Genomic DNA, 8,986 nt, shown 5'->3' on the forward strand with positions numbered 1-8,986 from the left:
AAAAAAACATTTTGTAAAGCTTCCTTCAACTGCCCTCTGCCCGTTATCACGGCACAGTGACCGAGGCCAGGCTGGCTCCTGCCACGATGCTCGCGCTGCACCCAGCTCTGCTGCCCAGAGTTCAGCCTGGCCTCGACCCCCAGGATGAGACCCGGGTCTCATGAGCTCCCTGCAGCTCGTTCTCTCCCTCCAAACGTGCTGCTGAGGGAAGAGCAGTACTGCAGCCAGACCCAGAGACTGAAAACAGCTCTCTGGGGAGCAGCTGGAAGCAAGCTCTTAGCAGAGGGGAACCTTAGCTAAAGGCTGAGCGATGCTGAATGGGAAGGATCCGGCCTGGAGCTGTGCTTGCTAACACTCTGCCCAAATGTCTCCTAAGAGAGCAGCCGAGGCTCCTCGATGGGCGATGGAGGGAGGAGAGGTGGGAACCAGGTGGTGCTGCGGCTGCTTGAGCAGCAGAAATGGCCCCAGCCCCAGCTCTCCTCGCACTCAGTTCCTGTAAAATCAGAGCAAAAGTACAAACGTTTCCTTTTCTGAGATGCAAAGTTCAGCAGTTTGCATAACATACCGACGGGATTAACCAGTTCCTGTCCCAGCTCAAGGTCCAGCTCACCAGGCACAGACCTCTTGCGTTTTCCTACATGCACACAGGCAGGAGACGAGGTGGGAGCTGCTCCCCTTCCCTGGGGCCCAGCTTTCCTCCTCCAGCCCAGCCTGCCTGGAGCAGAGGTAGAGCACAAGTGCCTGTACAAACACCTCTGCCTCCTTCCTCCCTTCCTTTTTTTTTTTTTTTTTTCTTTTTTTGACTGATTTGGTGCTTGTGCACATAAATACCCATTTCACGCTCACCTGCCAGATGCTTTGCTTGGCTGGGTGACGGCGCTGGCCCAGCCGCTGGCTTTGCACCAGGACCTGGCCCCGAGGATGCAGCCGGTCCCTGTCCCACCTTGCAGCGTCCCTGCCGGGCTCCAGGCTGGGTTGGGCACACAGGGACGCGGCTGCTGGCACCGCTGCCACATGGTCCCACATCACAGGGAAGCAGCGGTCACATCCCTCTGTCCTGTGTTGGCAAAGGCTGTGCACGGGAAGCGCTGTGGCTGCATTTGCCCCCCGGTCAATCCCCAGCAGTGCCGTTCACCCGGGCTGTGGTGTTGGCTCCAAGGGGGGGAAAACGTCATCCTCATTTTACTTCTCCCCAAAGCAGTTGGCTACCTAAACGGGCTGAAAAGCCAATTCCCCGTGGATGCTGCCGTGTGTCTGACTTTACCTCGGTGCACACACGCCCATTCTGCAGCGAAGATCTGGCTGCTGTCATCGCAGAGCTGCTGGCCCGGGCAGGTTTGGCAGACCCAGCCTGGAAGACCTGCTGGGATGCTCCAGCAGAGCACCCGCATATGCAAAGGGTTAGAGCTGCTCCAGTCCTTGGAGACGTTTTCGAGCAGGAGCACGGAGCCAGGGATGGACAAAAAGCTGCAGAGCCACGTGGGGCTTGGCTGCATGGGGAGCACCCGAGGGCAGGGTGGAGGCAGCACTCAGGGGCCACCAGGACCGTGACCTGCCAACGAGCAGCGCTCCCTCCAGCCCCAAAGCCCTGCTCCAACAAGGCATGCTTCCTCCCCGGCATGCCGTCAGCACGGGGAGCTCGTCCAACATAACTCATTGCTCTGAGACCCGCGGGCTCTGAGATGAGCTATCCTCACCCACTCGGGAAGGAATGTCTCGCAAACCGCACAAACAAGTGCATGGCTCGACCTTAACGGGGCTCCTCCAAGCGATTCGTCATGCTTGGACGGGGGGGGGGGGGATGTTTACAACCACCAAAGCACTCTGCTCACAGCTTCCTTCGCAGCCGGGGAAGGAAAATAAATGGGGTGCGCTTGGGGAGCCGGGGTAAGGCACTGCTTCGGGGGCTGGTGGTGAGAGGACTGAGCTTGGGTTGCTGGCAGAGGTGTCCCCAGAGGGGTGCTCAGCCCAGCTCACTTGGGAACAAGGCTGGGCCTGAATCCTACAGAGCCGATGGCAGCTCCTCTAGAAGAAAAGGATGGTTAGATCTAGCAGTGAATGTCTCAGAAAAATACTCTGGACTGCAGAGCCCCCAGGCTGACAGATCACGAGGTGACTGCCACGGTTCAGCAGACCTGGCAGTGACAACACTGCACTCCCCTCTGACCCCGCTGCAGGAGCTCAGCCTGCCCCAATCACCGCACCTCACCTGCACAATGTGAGCTCCCTCTGGTTCTCCAAGTGCTTTCCAAGCATGAGGAGGTCCCGGAGGTATGAAATCCCCGTGGCTGAGCGTACCAGGATGCTGTCCCTGCAGAGCTACACCTGGAAGGCATTGCCCCCTTTCCTGTCCGCACACAACACCGTCCATGTTGTTGCTGTCACCCCAGGAGAGCCAGCTGCAGCAGGGACGTGGTTATACCCTGCCTTCTTTCACTCACACCGATATTTCAGCTGTGTTGCTGTTGGGAGGAGCAGCTGCCACTGCAGGATTTGGCCCAGCACCTCCCCACAGCCGTTTGGCGTTCCCTGCTTTCACAGGGTGAGCCAGAGCAGCCAGGGGAGGGACAGCACCTTGCTGAGCACCGGGTCAGAAACAATTTCCCTTCTGGACAAGCCCGGTGCTAATCCCATTAGGGATTTACACACTTACCCAACTAGTGGGCAAAACTTCTGGGAAAATAGGACAGGGTTAAAACATACCCATGTGATACCAATGCTTCATGACCAGGATGTTTGTGCGCTCTTTGTCCTGACATCAAATTCTCAGTTGCTATTTAAAAGGCTCCCAGCAGCTTCAGGTTGTAGGAGAACCCCACGGGTGTCCAACAAGCAAAGCCGGGCACATCCGTGTTCCCTGGGCACAAGAGGCTCCGGACAGGGAACGCAGGGATGCAACACTCACTGCTCCCGACAGACGTAAGCCACCTTCACAACTCAGTTGGAGTCACTTCAGCCGATGAATAAGGACGATACTTCAGCATGATGAACACTTTCCAGAGCCCCAAACGCACAACTGACTCACTCCCCCCAAGCCAGTTGTGCTTTCCTCAAACGAAGGCTGCTTGCAATCTCTAATCCACTTTCCTTGTCAGCAGCAGAGACCTCAGCAAACCGAGCCCATGAAAGCTGTGCCCTGCCTGTTAGTCAGCCCCAGGAGGATTTCACCAGAGCAGCACTGCCAGTGTAACCAACGAGCTTCAGCTCTGCTTTCACAAAAACCTGGGCGAGCTGGGAGCCACACGTGGCAGTCATGTGCACATGACTGTGACACGGCGTCTCCAAGCAGAAGCTGGGAAAAAGCACTTAAAAAGGAACACAGTGACCAACTTCTCGCTGACCTACTCTGAGTTCAAATCTCCAGAGAGCGCATTAACATTATTTTTGCAGAAGCCACAAGGTCAAATAGATGTAAAAAGTTTCCTTTAAAACAAAGCAAAAGCAGAAAAGGCACTGCAGGACTGCCCTTCCTCCAGGCACTGCCTCACTTCCTCGCCATCCGCAGGCGCATTCCTTTCAGCCCCGTGAGCACCTACGCGTTCCCACCACGTCCCCATTGCTCCCCAGCAAGCCTCCACCCCAACACAGAGCTGGCAGTGGTAGGCAAAGGAACCGCTCCCCTCTCAGATGCAAAAAGTGGGCTTTAAATGTCCACTGACCCCATCCAGTACCAGCAGAGAGGAGCACACATTCAAGCTGCAGCAATCAAGTATTCCGAGACGGCCATCGCTCCTCCCGATACCTCCTTTCAAGTTCTCACTGCTCTAGCAAAGGCAGCATTGCTCAGGAACAGGGCCAGGTTTGGTTCTGCTCAGGAATTTGTCCTGAACATGACACTCAGAGGCAAAATTTAGCAAGGAAGAAATTCTGTACTTGGCCAAGGAGCAGCATGGCTGCTGCAGCCCAGGGAAGAGGCACCACCTGTCGGCTCAGCAGCCAGCATGGTTTCACAACACACCAGCCTCAGGCTTGGTTCGGACTGGGAATATTGCAGATTCAGTGGAAATTCCCCCTATGAAAAGAAACCTAGAAGCCAGGCTCTTTGCAGTGCAAATGAAAACTTACTGTTTGCTTAGCAAGGGTAGATTTTACGACTCAGATGAAAGGGAAGGGAACGTGGTAGCTGTACCCAACGCAGAGCAGAGCTGCCTCCCCCGGGGCGCACGCGTGCATTGCCTAAGAGCACAAGAGGATGCACGACGGCCAGGGCTGAGCATCACATGGGCTTCACGGCGAGCGCAGCTGATGGGTTATATAAAGCAGATGTAACCTGGGCTGCTGCCAACACAAAGAGCAGAGTTCTTCAACTGGAACATAATCCTGCCACAGCCTTGCTGCTCGCGCATCCGATTAAAGGAAGTCTCCCAGTTTCAGGGAAATGCCACCATTCTGCAGACCCTCGCACCCTCTAGTGGAGACCAGCGCTTGGCACACCAAGAAGATGTTCAGATTCTTTCAGGATTGCTTTAGCGACTGTCAAAGACTGAATTTCTCCTACAGATCCCCGAAGCACCACACCCAGAGAACACCATGCGCCCCCAGCATGACTGCCCTGGGCACAGGTGTCAGCACAGGAGAAGGTTTTATGCGCCTACCTGTCTACGTGCACACTTCCAGGGAGTTAAAATCTTTTTGCTTTGTTCATGCATACTAGCAGGCATTAAACACAGTCAGCTTGAAGAACTGGATTTTATTAATGTTTACCATCTACTTAGACAAAATTACCTTCTATAACCTAGAGACCACGCAGATATAACCACAGGGAACCGCAAGGGCAGCACTCCCACCGTCACGCAGAGACCTTCAGTTCAGCCACCTGTAAAGAAACGACCAGGACACTGAAGCAGAACAAGCACACAGCAGGGAAAGCTGCACGCAGATGTCAGAGCTGTTCAGTGCATGTGCCAGGGCACCAGGCCCAACAAGTGCCACCAACAGCTAGCGATCCCTCTCACAAATGGTTACACTGCACGTTAATTGAAATGAGAAAATGCTTTATCCTTTAGAAGGTAGTTGAGGAAAACCCTCAGTCAGACAACTTTTAAAAAGGAATATTCTTCAAGCTTAGAAGATTTATTTCTTACTCGTATTTCTTCCCTCCTTTATTAGAAACCTGTCAAGTTTTAAATATAGCTATATATTTACCATAGAACCATTTATCATTTTTTTGACTTAAAGGATAAGTACAGCTCAATTTCCCGGTGCAACAAAGATCAGGATATTTTCAACCGCCCTATACAGGGCTCCATACACTTTGACAGCCCATGTGGCAGAAAATACCAGTCGGTAACCCAGGAAGAGGGTGACATTAGTGAAAGGAAAGGGAAATGCTTTTTTCAGTAATAATGAACACAGGGTGTCAGTCTGCAGGAGCGCAGAAGTGAAATGCTTTCTACCTGCAGTCTGACCCCATCAGGCAGCTCTGTCCGGGTGAGTTCAAGATGAAGCAGAAAGGGAGGATTGGCTGCAGGTTCAAAGCACGCAGCTGTGCCTCCAGTGGGCAGAGAGCCCAGCTGAGCTCCGTTACCTCGGCCTGGGGCAGGGCGCAGACTCAGCAGCCTCCGTGGCGAGCAGGAACACCTACACAAAGAGCAGCGAGCGTTCAGGGGCACTTCGGGGCACGTGCACACCGGAAAGCTGCCGTTGCTAGGTTTCAGACGAGAGCCTGACACGAGAGCCCAGGAGCCGACCAACCTCCCTCCCCCAGGTGCTGCTGGAAACCCCATCATCTTTCAGCCACTGCACAGCCGAACCCGAACAACTGTCACGGCTGACTGAAATTCACCTTACACAGTCGGAAGGATCAAAAGGGGGATGTTAAACTGCATCACTGCTGCAGTTTTACCTCAGGTACAACACTTGCTCTGTTAGATGATGTCTGTAGGAAGAAGCACTACCTTTCGCTTCTTGGTAAGAGTTGATACAGGTGAGAAAAAAATCATTAAGCTCTCATGCCCATCTGCTGAAGGCTGCACTAGGGAACGCTCTGTCACACCTGTGTGTGCCTTGCAAGCTTAAAGAAAGCTGCAGGGAGCCTGGCAGGCTGGTCAAGAGATGCAGTGAACCCAGGTTACTCCAAACACGTGTTCCTACTTACACGGATGAAACAAACGCTTTGCCACTGATGCCTTCAGTGAAAATGGCAGTGCTTTTGTCAGCTCAGAAACGTACAGACTTTGGTTTCGATCCTGCTGCGGGGGAGGGCCACACCGCCTGATGCCTGCTGCACCTCCCAGCAGGACCTTCCCCAGGCCCGGCCGGCCATGGGAGCTGCTCCCACGCGGGGCTGCTGGCAGCTGGGCAGGATTTCACGGGAAACCCTCTGAGTCTGGATCTCCGTTCAGAAGAGTTGAGAACTGGACTTTTATTATCTCTGAACTGTGCTGTACTTGGCCTTCCCTGCTCCTGTCCAGTTTTAGATACGAAAGCTGTACTTCACGTCTCCTTGCCATTACCAGGCAAGCTTCAAATGAAAGCCCAAAGGCTTTCCCCTTGGTCTGACACAAACAACTCCCAGCTCTAGCTAGGTGCACAGCAGACTCAAAGGAACCCCTCGAGACTGCTCCTTGCCAGAGTAAAACAAAACAACGCCAAACTGAGTAGCACAAAACATCATGCAATGTTTTTTGAACAGAGAGCATTACGCAGGCAGGGTGTTAGCCAGAAGTTCAGCTGAAGCTAGGGACCGCTGCCACACTCAGATCCATCTTCTCTGTATGAGCTCCACTGAAACACCTGAGAAAAGCAGCCACCACCCCCCAGCTGTCTTTAAAATCCTTCCCTATAGCATTTTGACCTTGAAAAACGCCAAATGCATACTAGCGCTGAGCGCCTGATGAACACCAAGAAAACAACAAGAAAAATGCCTTGCTTTCTCTTGGAAAAGTATTATTTTCAGAAGCCCAGACCACTTTGGTGCCAGGTTCACAACCCAGGCCTGCGAGGACGCACAGCTGCCTTAGCTGGGACCTCAGCTGAACTCCTCGGCTGGAGGAGAAAAGTCAACACTGAAGAAAAGCACGGATGTAACGGGAGAGCAAAGCACACAGCTTCCAACAAAACCTCACACGTTGTTCAAGTAAAGAATCCCGCCTGTCAGCGTTCCCTGCTACCTGGGAACTAAAGCTTTGGAATTCAGATAAATCGATAAATTATTCCTGCGATAATCAAGGAAAAAAAATGTCAGCAGTGTATCCAAATTCTACCTTCAACGTCTGTAAAACCTGCCTGTAAAGGAAGGGCAACGTCATTTATTTCTACAATTCGATTTTTAAACCAATACAGCACAGGTTAAAGAAACGAATCCAGAGGCCATCCGGGGACTCTCCCCCTGGCAAAGGCAAGCTCGCACTGTGTGCAGTATCATACATGACCACCAAACGCTGCATGGATGCTCACACCTGTTACTGCACGGGAGGAACCCCGGCGGGGAGCCCGCGGGGGGTTGATCTGGGGCGCGGGGGAGGCCGGCAGGCACGGGCTGAGAGGCAGCCGCCAGCGGCCGTCCCCAGGCCCCCCACCCACCCGGCCCACTGCAGTAACTGCGGACAGGCAGGGTTCCTGCCTTGCCCAATTCCCCCTCACCTGAGGGACACGGACGTCCCACGCAGACTCGGCGACCTTTGCTCACAACTCAGGCCTGCAGGGCTGTGGCTCCTCCGGAGGCGACCCCCAGCGCAGATCCTGCGACACACGAGGCTCAGGGAGAAGCTGCTTCGTGCCACCCCCGCGGCCTGGCCCCTGCCCGCCTCCCAGGCCCTGCATTCTCCCCTGTGCCTCAGCACCTGCACCCCCGTGGCACCTCGCTGCCCCTCAGTGCCCACCTCAGCCCTCCATACCCTGACCCCCAGCCCAATGTGACCCCCCAATCCCCACCTCCCCCTAGCCTCCTCTACCTTAACCCCCGGCCCCCTGTACCCTGACCCCCAACCCCCAGTACAAGCCCCCAGCCCTTCCCCAGTTCTCCATAACCAACCCCCAGCCCCAGCATGACCCCCCCAACCCTCCACACCCTTACCCCCCGCCCCCGATACAACCCCCAAGCCCTGCCACAGCTCCCCGCTACCCCCAGTTCTCCATAACCAACCCCCAGCCCCCTGCAGCCAAGCCCCCAGCCCCATTACGACCCCCCCCACCCTGCCCAAGCCCCCAACATAACCCCCCGCCCCTCCCCCAGCTCCCACTTTCCCCCAGCCCCCCATAAACCCCCCCAAGCCCCCACCTTCCCCCTCAGCCCCCCCCACAAACTGACCCCCAGCCCCAGTACGCCTCCCTCAGGCCCTATAAACCAGCCCCAGCCCCCCATAACCATCCTCAGCCCCCCCATAAACCACCCCCAGCCCCTCACAACCACCCCCCAGCCCCAGTACAGCCCCAGTACGGCCCCAGTACGGCCCCAGTACGACCCCCTCAGGCCCCCCCAGCCCCCCATACACCGCCCTCAGGCCCTATACCCCCCCCCCGGCCCTGCCCGGGCCCCCCCCGCCACCACGCGGCCCCGCGCCCCGCCCGCCGCCGGAAGCACAAGGGCAGGAAGAGCACCGAGACGAAGGGAAAACCAGAGCGCCTCGGGGGAGCACTTCCGGCCTCCCGCGGGCCTCCAGAGCCTTCCTTAAAGGGGCAGGCTTCCTCAAAAGGGCCCGGCGTTGCTATGGCAACGCGCAGCGCAGCCGGGCCCGAGCCAGGAAAAACGCAAGGAAAACAGGAAATGCGATGTGATCCAGAAAATAAAGCAAAAATAAAATCTGTATTCTAAGAATGCGCCCGCTTTCAGTCTTGTGTTTCCGGAAAAAAAGGCACATAAGCATTAAACCTCTGTGTACGGAGGGTTCGGAGGCTGGATTTGCTAGGAGCTGGGGTTGGAGTTAATGTGGAGTACATCAATATTTAGCTCTAATTTGCTGTTTATGGTTTCCGAGGCCCCCTTGTTTACGGTGAATTGTGCTTCACTTTCAGCGGCTTTGACAGCTCCGCTCATGGCTAAGTG

At 55.4% G+C, this 8,986-nt stretch overlaps 1 long non-coding RNA gene and 1 other non-coding gene across 2 annotated transcripts; both read right to left on the reverse strand.

The window, feature by feature from the left end:
• Positions 1-4,670: 4,670 nt before the first annotated feature.
• Positions 4,671-7,958, reverse strand: LOC106034835 (uncharacterized). Its single transcript, XR_007168010.2, has 3 exons — positions 7,585-7,958; positions 5,397-5,580; positions 4,671-4,816 (listed from the first exon to the last, which is right to left on the reverse strand). It is a non-coding gene; the product is annotated as an uncharacterized lncRNA (long non-coding RNA).
• LOC125184270 (small Cajal body-specific RNA 16) lies at positions 7,349-7,517 on the reverse strand. The gene has a single exon (XR_007168012.2). It is a non-coding gene; the product is annotated as a small Cajal body-specific RNA 16 (non-coding RNA).
• Positions 7,959-8,986: the final 1,028 nt, after the last annotated feature.

The sequence above is a fragment of the Anser cygnoides genome, chromosome 19 (assembly GCF_040182565.1).
Source record: "Anser cygnoides isolate HZ-2024a breed goose chromosome 19, Taihu_goose_T2T_genome, whole genome shotgun sequence".
Classification (NCBI taxonomy): domain Eukaryota; kingdom Metazoa; phylum Chordata; class Aves; order Anseriformes; family Anatidae; genus Anser; species Anser cygnoides.